The sequence below is a fragment of the Lolium rigidum genome, chromosome 2, assembly GCF_022539505.1.
Source record: "Lolium rigidum isolate FL_2022 chromosome 2, APGP_CSIRO_Lrig_0.1, whole genome shotgun sequence".
Classification (NCBI taxonomy): Eukaryota; Viridiplantae; Streptophyta; class Magnoliopsida; order Poales; family Poaceae; genus Lolium; species Lolium rigidum.
Genome location: NC_061509.1, coordinates 168,923,837 through 168,932,984, shown reverse-complemented (window position 1 = coordinate 168,932,984; position 9,148 = coordinate 168,923,837). Strand labels below are relative to the sequence as shown.

Sequence of the window (9,148 nt, the reverse complement as noted above, 5' to 3'; positions counted from 1 at the left end):
TCAACAAGGCTTCAGCACGAGCAACGCATGAACATCGAATAAACGTGTACTGCCTAGATCGCAAGATGCGATCTAGGCAGCATGATGCTTACCCGGAAGAAACCCTCGAGACAAGGGAGTTGGCGATGCGCCTAGATTGGTTTGTGGTGAACGTGATTGTTGTTTTTCTCAATTAACCCTAGATACATATTTATAGTCCGTAGACTTTCTAACGTGGGAATAATCCCAACCGTGCACGAGCCAAATTCTATCTAACCGACACGTATCCTACTATATTTACAGATACACGGGCAAACTAGCCCAAACTTTGTATACAAGGCCGATTCATGTATATCTTCCATGTATATTCTTCAAGCCCATCTTTAATCGCGGCCCACCTCTGATCCGATCAAATTCTGGTGATAACAGATCTTCAGATGCACTTCGTTTGATCAGACAAAAATAAGAGAAAACATGACATCATACACTAAGAATGGAGGATTAGACTCTGTCCAAGTGGCCAAGTCCCACTGGCTATGTTATGGTATGTGTACTTGCTCTACAGTTGGGCTTCTGTTTCTAGTCTTCAATCTATGCATGCTCATATACATACCACTGTCTTGCCTCTGCCAAAAAAAAAAAGAAACTTTGCTCTATTTCATAGTTTTCACAGAGTTGTCACAAGGTCCTTGATCATCAAAACTTGGATATTACGATTCTTCATATCATCAATGGAACAGAAGTAGCCACCGAGATGAGACGATGTTACAGCATGAGAACTGAAGGAAAATAAGCGCAGTTCGGCCCAACAGAAGAAAACTTGCTCTTTCTGGAAAGGAGAGATTTGCATTGCAGCAACCTTTGGTTGTTCACAACAATGGCGTGACCGGGTGCTTATATATGGTAATCACAGAGCTTGATTTATTTTGACAACCTGGAGGTCGTTAGAGTATGACAGAGTAAGCAAGATAATCATTGCACACAAAAGTTGCTGTCAGAATTCAAACTCTATTTCTGGAAGAGAGAGGGAAGACTATGGCAGGTAACATTTGTGTGCAATGATTAATACTCCTATTTAAATTTGATGAATAGCTTATAGATCCTTTATTTTATATATCTTTGTTAACCGTGAAAAAAGCACAATTATATGATAATGATTTATAAACAAATCTAATCGCTATAGATTTAGTAGACTATTATTTGTAGCAGCCCCATTCGATACTTTTTGCCAGACAAATGAGCCATAGGTGCTATCTATAGAAAAATCCAACTTTAGGGGCAACCTCCTGCCTTAACGGCAACATTCTCTCGTAACAAGAAAAATTAAGAACAGTCTCCATCCAGGAATTCCCAACAGACACTATCGTCACCACGCAAAAAATCAACAATATACCCACAAGTTCAAGAATGCCACAAGTTCTCACGTACATTGTTACTACATATCATTGAACGCCTATAAATACGTAGTGCATGCAGTGGCGAGACTCACACACTCACTGGCATCGGTAATTAGTAAGCATACAGTGAAGCAACAGAAGAAAGGGTTCGTTGCAATGGATCGTCGTGCTAGCTTCGCTGCCCCGAGCATCCGCGTCAGGATTCCTGACCAGCTGCCGACGCTGTTCGAGCCGCAGAAGGCCGTGCCGCACGTGCGCACCCGCTCCGACGCCGCCGAAGAAGTGTCGTCTCCGGAGCACCGCCTCACCGTGCTGGCCCTCCAGCTCGCCGTCCTCGAGAAAGCCGCGAGCCGTCTCGGCACGCTGGCCTTCGTCTGGGCCACAGTCGTCCTCCTCGGCGGGTTCGCCATCACGCTGGGCTAGACCGACTTCTGGTGCATCACGGGCCTCCTCCTAATCGAGGCCACCCGCATCCTAGGCCGCAGCCACGAGCTAGAGTGGCAGCACCAGGCCACTTGGCGCCGCCACTGGCCCGTGTCCTGGGCTATTGTGCGCGCCTTCTCCTGGATGCAGCTTGTCTCCGCCTCGGCGTGCGTGTCACTCTCCCTCATCCGCCTCCTCCACCAACACTATGGCGGTAGTGAGGAGGCCCGCACCAATCGGAGCGCCGCGCTGAACATCTTCTACGGCCTGGCGCTCGCTGAGGCACTCCTGTTCCTCGCCGAGAAGGCGCTGTCGCAGTGGAAGATGGGCCACCGACGCCTTCTCGAGCGCGTCGCCGAGGACTGCAACCTTGCTGACGCCTGCGGCGGTGAGCTCGCCGTCCGCCGCTTCTTCTATGACTCCTACTCATGCTGCCTCAACGGTAGCATCTTCGACGGCCTTCACATGGACCTCGTCTCCTACGCCGACGACCTCGTCACCGCGGGCTCCCATGACGAGCAATGCCTTGGCGTCGGCATCCTCGTCTCTCTCGCCGAGTCCGACCGCTTCGCCGATGCCGCGCTCCGTAAGATAGGCGTTTCTGCGCCCACCATCGAGAGGCTCATCGAGATGCTAAGCTGGAAGGACTCGGCGGAGAGGGAGGTCCGGCGATCGGCGGCGGTAGTGGTGTCCATGCTCACAGAGAGGAAGCACATCGCCCTCCGCATCACCGGCATCCCCGGCGCTATCGAGTCCGTCGCCTCGCTACTCTACGCTGACCTCGACGAGCTCAACATCCTGGGCCTCTCCATCCTCAACAAGCTGGCTCACGACCACGATAACTGCGACAAGATCGGCAAAACGCGCGGCCTCCTCGACAAGGTCATCTCCTACTCCAGCATTGACCATGGGCGCCTGGCCCCGACGACGCCGAGGGACATGAGGCTCAAGGCAGTGAAGCAGTCGCTCCGCGTGGTGAAGAGGCTAGCGGGGACGACAGGGAACACCGGGAAGCTGCTCCGGAGGGAGCTAACCGACATCGTCTTTACCGTGAGCAACGTCAGGGAGGTGCTGCAGCACCATGACAAGAAGGTCCAGCCCGAGCTGCACCAGCTGGCCATTGAGATACTGACGAGCCTTGCCATGGACGAGGAGGCGAGGGAGGTCATCGGCGGGACGGGCGGCATGGTGAGAGTGCTTGTCTCCATGTTCTTGTCTCCAGTGGCGACGGCAGATCTTCGACAGGCAGACGCGATCCGGGTGGAGGCCGGCGAGGCGCTCGCGATGCTGGCCCTGGAGAGCAAGAACAACTGTGGCGCGATCATAATGGCTCTTGGGGGAGGGGTCGGGAGGCTCGTTGCCGCGCTGAACGATCATGTTGTCATCGTCGGTGCCGCCAGGATCCTGCACAACCTATGCTCCTATGCTGGCGACGAGTGGCAGATCAAGCTGAAAGGACTCACGGCCGGCGCCACTAAGGTGTTGAGGACAATCATGGTGGAGAAGGAGAAGGTCCTCAATGTCTTCCTCGGGCTTGCGGCGCAGATAGTCCTGTTTATGGAGCCAAGCGAGCTCAAAGCAAGCCTCGCCACGACGAGCGTGGTGGACACGGTCCTGGCGGGGACGCTGGTGCAGGTGCTGCGTCAGTACAGCCGCCTGTCCATGGACGCGCCTCGAGTCCGCTGGTACACCATCGAGCTTGCCGTCGCCATGATGCGGTCGGACGCTCGCTACGTGGCCCTGTTCGTTGAGCTCGGGATGGAGGGCGAGCTGAGACGCGTCGCTGGAACCACATCGCAGCTCGAGTGCTTCAATGTCTTCTCCGGAAGCGTAGGGCTTATCGGCACACCATCAATGTTTGCTCGCTCGTCACGTCAGCGTTGGAGGTGATGAAGGACTGATCGAATCGGCAACTAGGTACCTCCTACTGAATTAATCTATCCTATGTGTATAAACTCGTGTATTTCCTGTGCATACTGTGATTTGTAATGTTAATCTAATCGTGTATATGCATGTTGGTGTGGTATGTATTTCATCATGTATAAATATTGTATCATTTAATCGGCTTTCCTATATATATGTTCAAGAACTGAACAATCTTATATCTTATATTTACTAATTGGAGACTCCCTACAAGCCTCTCCGTTAATCCTCATGTCTAAACTACTATTTACCATCGGATAAAAAATAAACAACCACGATTGCTCCAATCGTCTCACCGCAATCTCAAATTAAATAACCGCCGGATCCCAACCAATCTATTCCTCAGCGCTCATCCTTTTCCGATCTTGGTCAGCGCCGCCGGTACCATCGGCGTCCTCTCGACCTCCGGCAAATTTAGTCGCTGCAATGGTAAGTGCATCCTCCCCATTTCTTCTCTGCTCTAGCCTCTCACGGGTTATATTTACTGCCCGTCGTCTCATGTTGTGGCCGCTACCTCGGCCTCCACAAGCCAGTGCGGCTGCATCCCAGTCTGCCGAGACAACTCCTGCGGGAATAGATTACAATTTTTTTGGACAAATGAGACGACAGAGTAGCCACCTGAGACAAGCCGCACATGTCATTGTAGGAATGGACTACGTCCTGTAGTATCCCGGTGAAAAAATTAGGCGAGCTGAATTCAATCTATTTTCCAGGCTACGTTAATTCATCTATTTCCTCATGGTCCAGCCGAGGCCAATGAACCAGTTTGGCGATCTCGAGAAACATAAATCTAACGTTGTATTCAGCAGCAGGTCAACAAGATCAATATGATGAGTGATGCCTCCACCAGCACGAATCGTCCGGCCGGCAGGAAAACACCATTAGTCACCAGCTCTGAAGCTTCAATGTAATATACTGAAGTTTATCTCTGTCACTTTTTTTTTGTCTATGATTTTCTGTTAGAACTGATTCCGTGTTTCCGAAGAACATTAGCAACAACACGACCGATGAACACCACAAATTTATCTGACAAAGACAGAGTTATCTGATGATGATCTGATGTGGCTTACAATATACTCGCTTTAATGGCTCATCAACAGATTATGGATGAAACTATTACCTGTAAGCCTCATGTCTATCTCTAATTTTTGTACCAAGATCGTGTGATGAATTAAAAATATTTCCAAATGATAAGCATTATCCATCAGATCTTTGTCTTATATATCTCCGCATGCTACTTGATGTGGTTCATTGCTTAAACAAAGGATTTGAAGGCATAAATTGGTTAAAATAATTTGTCCGGTGCTCTAATTTCTGGATCATATTTTAGATCAATGTTTTCATGCAGGATAAAATTATTTTTGTAACTGGGCACTTGCTCTATCTCTGCACATATACATGCTAAGTATTGTAGCATGTGGAGCTTCCAGTGAAAGGGATCAGGTAACAAAATGTGTGTCTGCATAACATTAACAACTTTCAAGTTTATATTCAAGGTCATGTCCAGCTTAATCGTGTGTTTCCATGTAACGACTGATATATAGTTCTTTTCTACGGCCAACTTTGCAAGTAAAGTGTTTCGGAAATTTGTGTTCCTTTTCTTTCCTAAGGATAATGACTATATACTGAGAAGGACATTCATTCAACACAATGTGATTTAGTTGTAGGTTCATTAGCAGTGGCAGTGTGAAAAATAAAATGTTGTTGTTCAACTTTAGATATCATTCCAATTAAAAACGATTCAAAATAATAGTTGACACTATAATTGGAATTATTTAGGTCTCAGATAGAATATCCGGATTGGACTGTGCACCTATGTGAACTATACCCACTCTAATAATGTTGCTTCCCATTTATTTAATCAATTCTCTTTTGTTGATGTTTTCAACAAGAATGCACCTTTCTAATACAGGGCCGTGGACAACGTTCTGCATTTTGGGGTTTTCCTGCGTTCCTCACACAAACAACCTGGATTGATAATTATTCACTACTATCCATTATAACTCTTCCTCATTAATGTGTAAGTTGAATATTTCCTGAATTATGTATTCAGTTTTGTTGCCATTTATTTTGCCAAAGTTGGCTTTGTTGCTACTTTACCATACACATGTACTGATTCCTACATTTTTCAGGTCAATCTTTTCTCACAAAAGGAAGTTCTCAGAGTGTTGCTTCTTCCCAGTTTGCACCTGCACTTAAGCATTTTCTTTTATTGACTATATCAAATGTATATCCCAACACATTTTACATTATCAGATTTAATGCTAGATAATCGGATGCCGAACTAAATTTCCCTTTCTCATATTTAAAAAAAATCATTTGCATACAATACCTCATAAATCTCTATCTCAACTGAATGTTTTCTTCACTCATATATATTTTGTAGTACTGCATAAATTTTCTTATTAGAGTGTCCAATTCCCTTCCTTTGATTGGGAGTAGTTAATTAACCATCATTTTGTATATTTTTTTTAGTCACTGGAGGCTCTCTATCAGTTATCGTAGTTATGGTAATCTACATCTTCTTCTCGGTTATAGAGAAGTATGATAAGTTTACAATTAGGGTTATATATGAGCGTAGGAGTTTATCTATTAATTAGGACACCACGTCTCACTAGCTCCCTCTCCTTAAACATCAAACTAAGTAAACTGAATGTAAAAAAGTCCAAGGAATCTTTTATTTGTCAGATTAAAATAGTATGTGGCTAAAATATATGTTTGTTTGTGATACGTCTCCGACGTATCGATAATTTCTTATGTTTTATGCCATATTATTGATGATACCTACATGTTTTATGCACACTTTATGTTATATTCGTGCATTTTCTGGAACTAACCTATTAACAAGATGCCGAAGTGCCAGTTCCTGTTTTCTGCTGTTTTTGGTTTCAGAAATCCTAGTAACGAAATATTCTCGGAATTGGACGAAACAAAGACCCAGGGGCCCATTTTTCCACGGAGCTTCCAGAAGACCGAAGAACATACGAAGTGGGGCCACGAGGTGGCCAGACCACATGGCGGCGCGGCCAAGGGGGGGCCCGCGCCGCCCTGTGGTGTGGGCCCCTCGTTAGCCCCCGACTCTGCCCTTCCGCCTACTTAAAGCCTCCGTCGCGAAACCCCTGAGGCGAAAAAACCACGATACGGAAAACCTTACTGAGACGCCGCCGCCGCCGATCCCATCTCGGGGGATTCTGGAGATCTCCTCCGGCACCCTGCCGGAGAGGGGATTCATCTCCCGGAGGACTCTACACCGCCATGGTCGCCTCCGGAGTGATGAGTGAGTAGTTCACCCCTGGACTATGGGTCCATAGCAGTAGCTAGATGGTTGTCTTCTCCTCATTGTGCTTCATTGTTGGATCTTGTGAGCTGCCTAACATGATCAAGATCATCTATCCGTAATTCTATATGTTGTGTTTGTCGGGATCCGATGGATAGAGAATACCATGTCATGTTAATTATCAAGTTATTACATATGTGTTGTTTATGATCTTGCATGCTCTCCGTTACTAGTAGAGGCTCTGGCCAAGTTTTTACTTTTAACTCCAAGAGGGAGTATTTATGCTCGATAGTGGGTTCATGCCTGCATTGACACCGGGACAAGTGACGTAAAGTTCTAAGGTTGTGTTGTGCTGTTGCCACTAGGGATAAAACATTGGCGCTATGTCCGAGGATGTAGTTGTTGATTACATTACGCACCATACTTAATGCAATTGTCTCGTTGTTAGCAACTTAATACCGGAGGGGGTTCGGATGATAACCTCGAAGGTGGACTTTTTAGGCATAGATGCAGCTTGGATGGCGGTCTATGTACTTTGTCGTAATGCCCAATTAAATCTCACTATACTTATCATGTCATGTATGTGCATTGTTATGCCCTCTCTATTTGTCAATTGCCCGACTGTAATTTGTTCACCCAACATGCTTTTATCTTATGGGAGAGACACCTCTAGTGAACTGTGGACCCCGGTCCATTCTTTAATACTGAAATACAAATCTGCCGCAATACTTGTTTTTACTATTTTCTCTGCAAACAATCATCTTCCACACAATACGGTTAATCCTTTGTTACAGCAAGCCGGTGAGATTGACAACCTCACTGTTTCGTTGGGGCAAAGTACTTTGGTTGTGTTGTGCAGGTTCCACGTTGGCGCCGGAATCTCCGGTGTTGCGCCGCACTACATCCCGCCGCCATCAACCTTCAACGTGCTTCTTGGCTCCTCCTGGTTCGATAAACCTTGGTTTCTTTCTGAGGGAAAACTTGCTGCTGTGCGCATCATACCTTCCTCTTGGGGTTGCCCAACGAACGTGTGAAATACACGCCATCAAGCATATTTTCTCGGCGCCGTTGCCGGGGAGATCAAGACACGCTGCAAGGGGAGTCTCCACTTCTCAATCTCTTTACTTTGTTTTTGTCTTGCTTTATTTTATTTACTACTTTGTTTGCTGCATTATATCAAAACACAAAAAAATTAGTTGCTAGCTTTACTTTATTTACTGCCTTGTTTGCTATATCAAAAACACAAAAAAATTAGTTTACTTGCATTTACTTTATCTAGTTTGCTTAATTTACTACTGCTAAAATGGCCAACCCTGAAAATACTAAGTTGTGTGACTTCACTAGCACAAATAATAATGATTTCTTATGCACACCTATTGCTCCACCTGCTACTACAGCGGAATTCTTTGAAATTAAACCTGCTTTACTTAATCTTGTTATGCGAGAGCAATTTTCTCGGTGTTAGTTCCGATGATGCTGCTGCCCATCTCAATAATTTTGTTGAACTATGTGAAATGCAAAAATATAAAGATGTAGATGGTGACATTATAAAATTAAAATTGTTCCCTTTCTCATTAAGAGGAAGAGCTAAAGATTGGTTGCTATCTCTGCCTAAGAATAGTATTGATTCATGGACTAAATGCAAGGATGCTTTTATTGGTAGATATTATCCCCCTGCTAAAATTATATCTTTGAGGAGTAGCATAATGAATTTTAAACAATTGGATAATGAACATGTTGCTCAAGCTTGGGAAAGAATGAAATCTCTGGTTAAAAATTGCCCAACCCATGGATCGACTACTTGGATGATCATCCAAACCTTCTATGCAGGACTAAATTTTTCTTCGCGGAATTTATTGGATTCAGCTGCTGGAGGTACCTTTATGTCCATCACTCTTGGTGAAGCAACAAAGCTTCTTGATAATATGATGGTTAATTACTCTGAATGGCACACGGAAAGAGCTCCACAAGGTAAGAAGGTAAATTCTGTTGAAGAATCCTCTTCCTTGAATGATAAGGTTGACGCTATTATGTCTATGCTTGCGAATGATAGGATTAATGTTGATCCTAATAATGTTCCATTAGCTTCATTGGTTGCCCAAGAAGAACATGTTGATGTAAACTTCATTAAAAATAATAATTTCAACAA

The 9,148-nt window shown here is 45.4% G+C and overlaps 1 pseudogene; it reads left to right on the top strand.

Annotated features, from left to right (window-relative positions):
- The first annotated feature begins 1,532 nt into the window (after positions 1–1,532).
- Positions 1,533–3,700, top strand: LOC124690294 (annotated as a pseudogene).
- Positions 3,701–9,148: the final 5,448 nt, after the last annotated feature.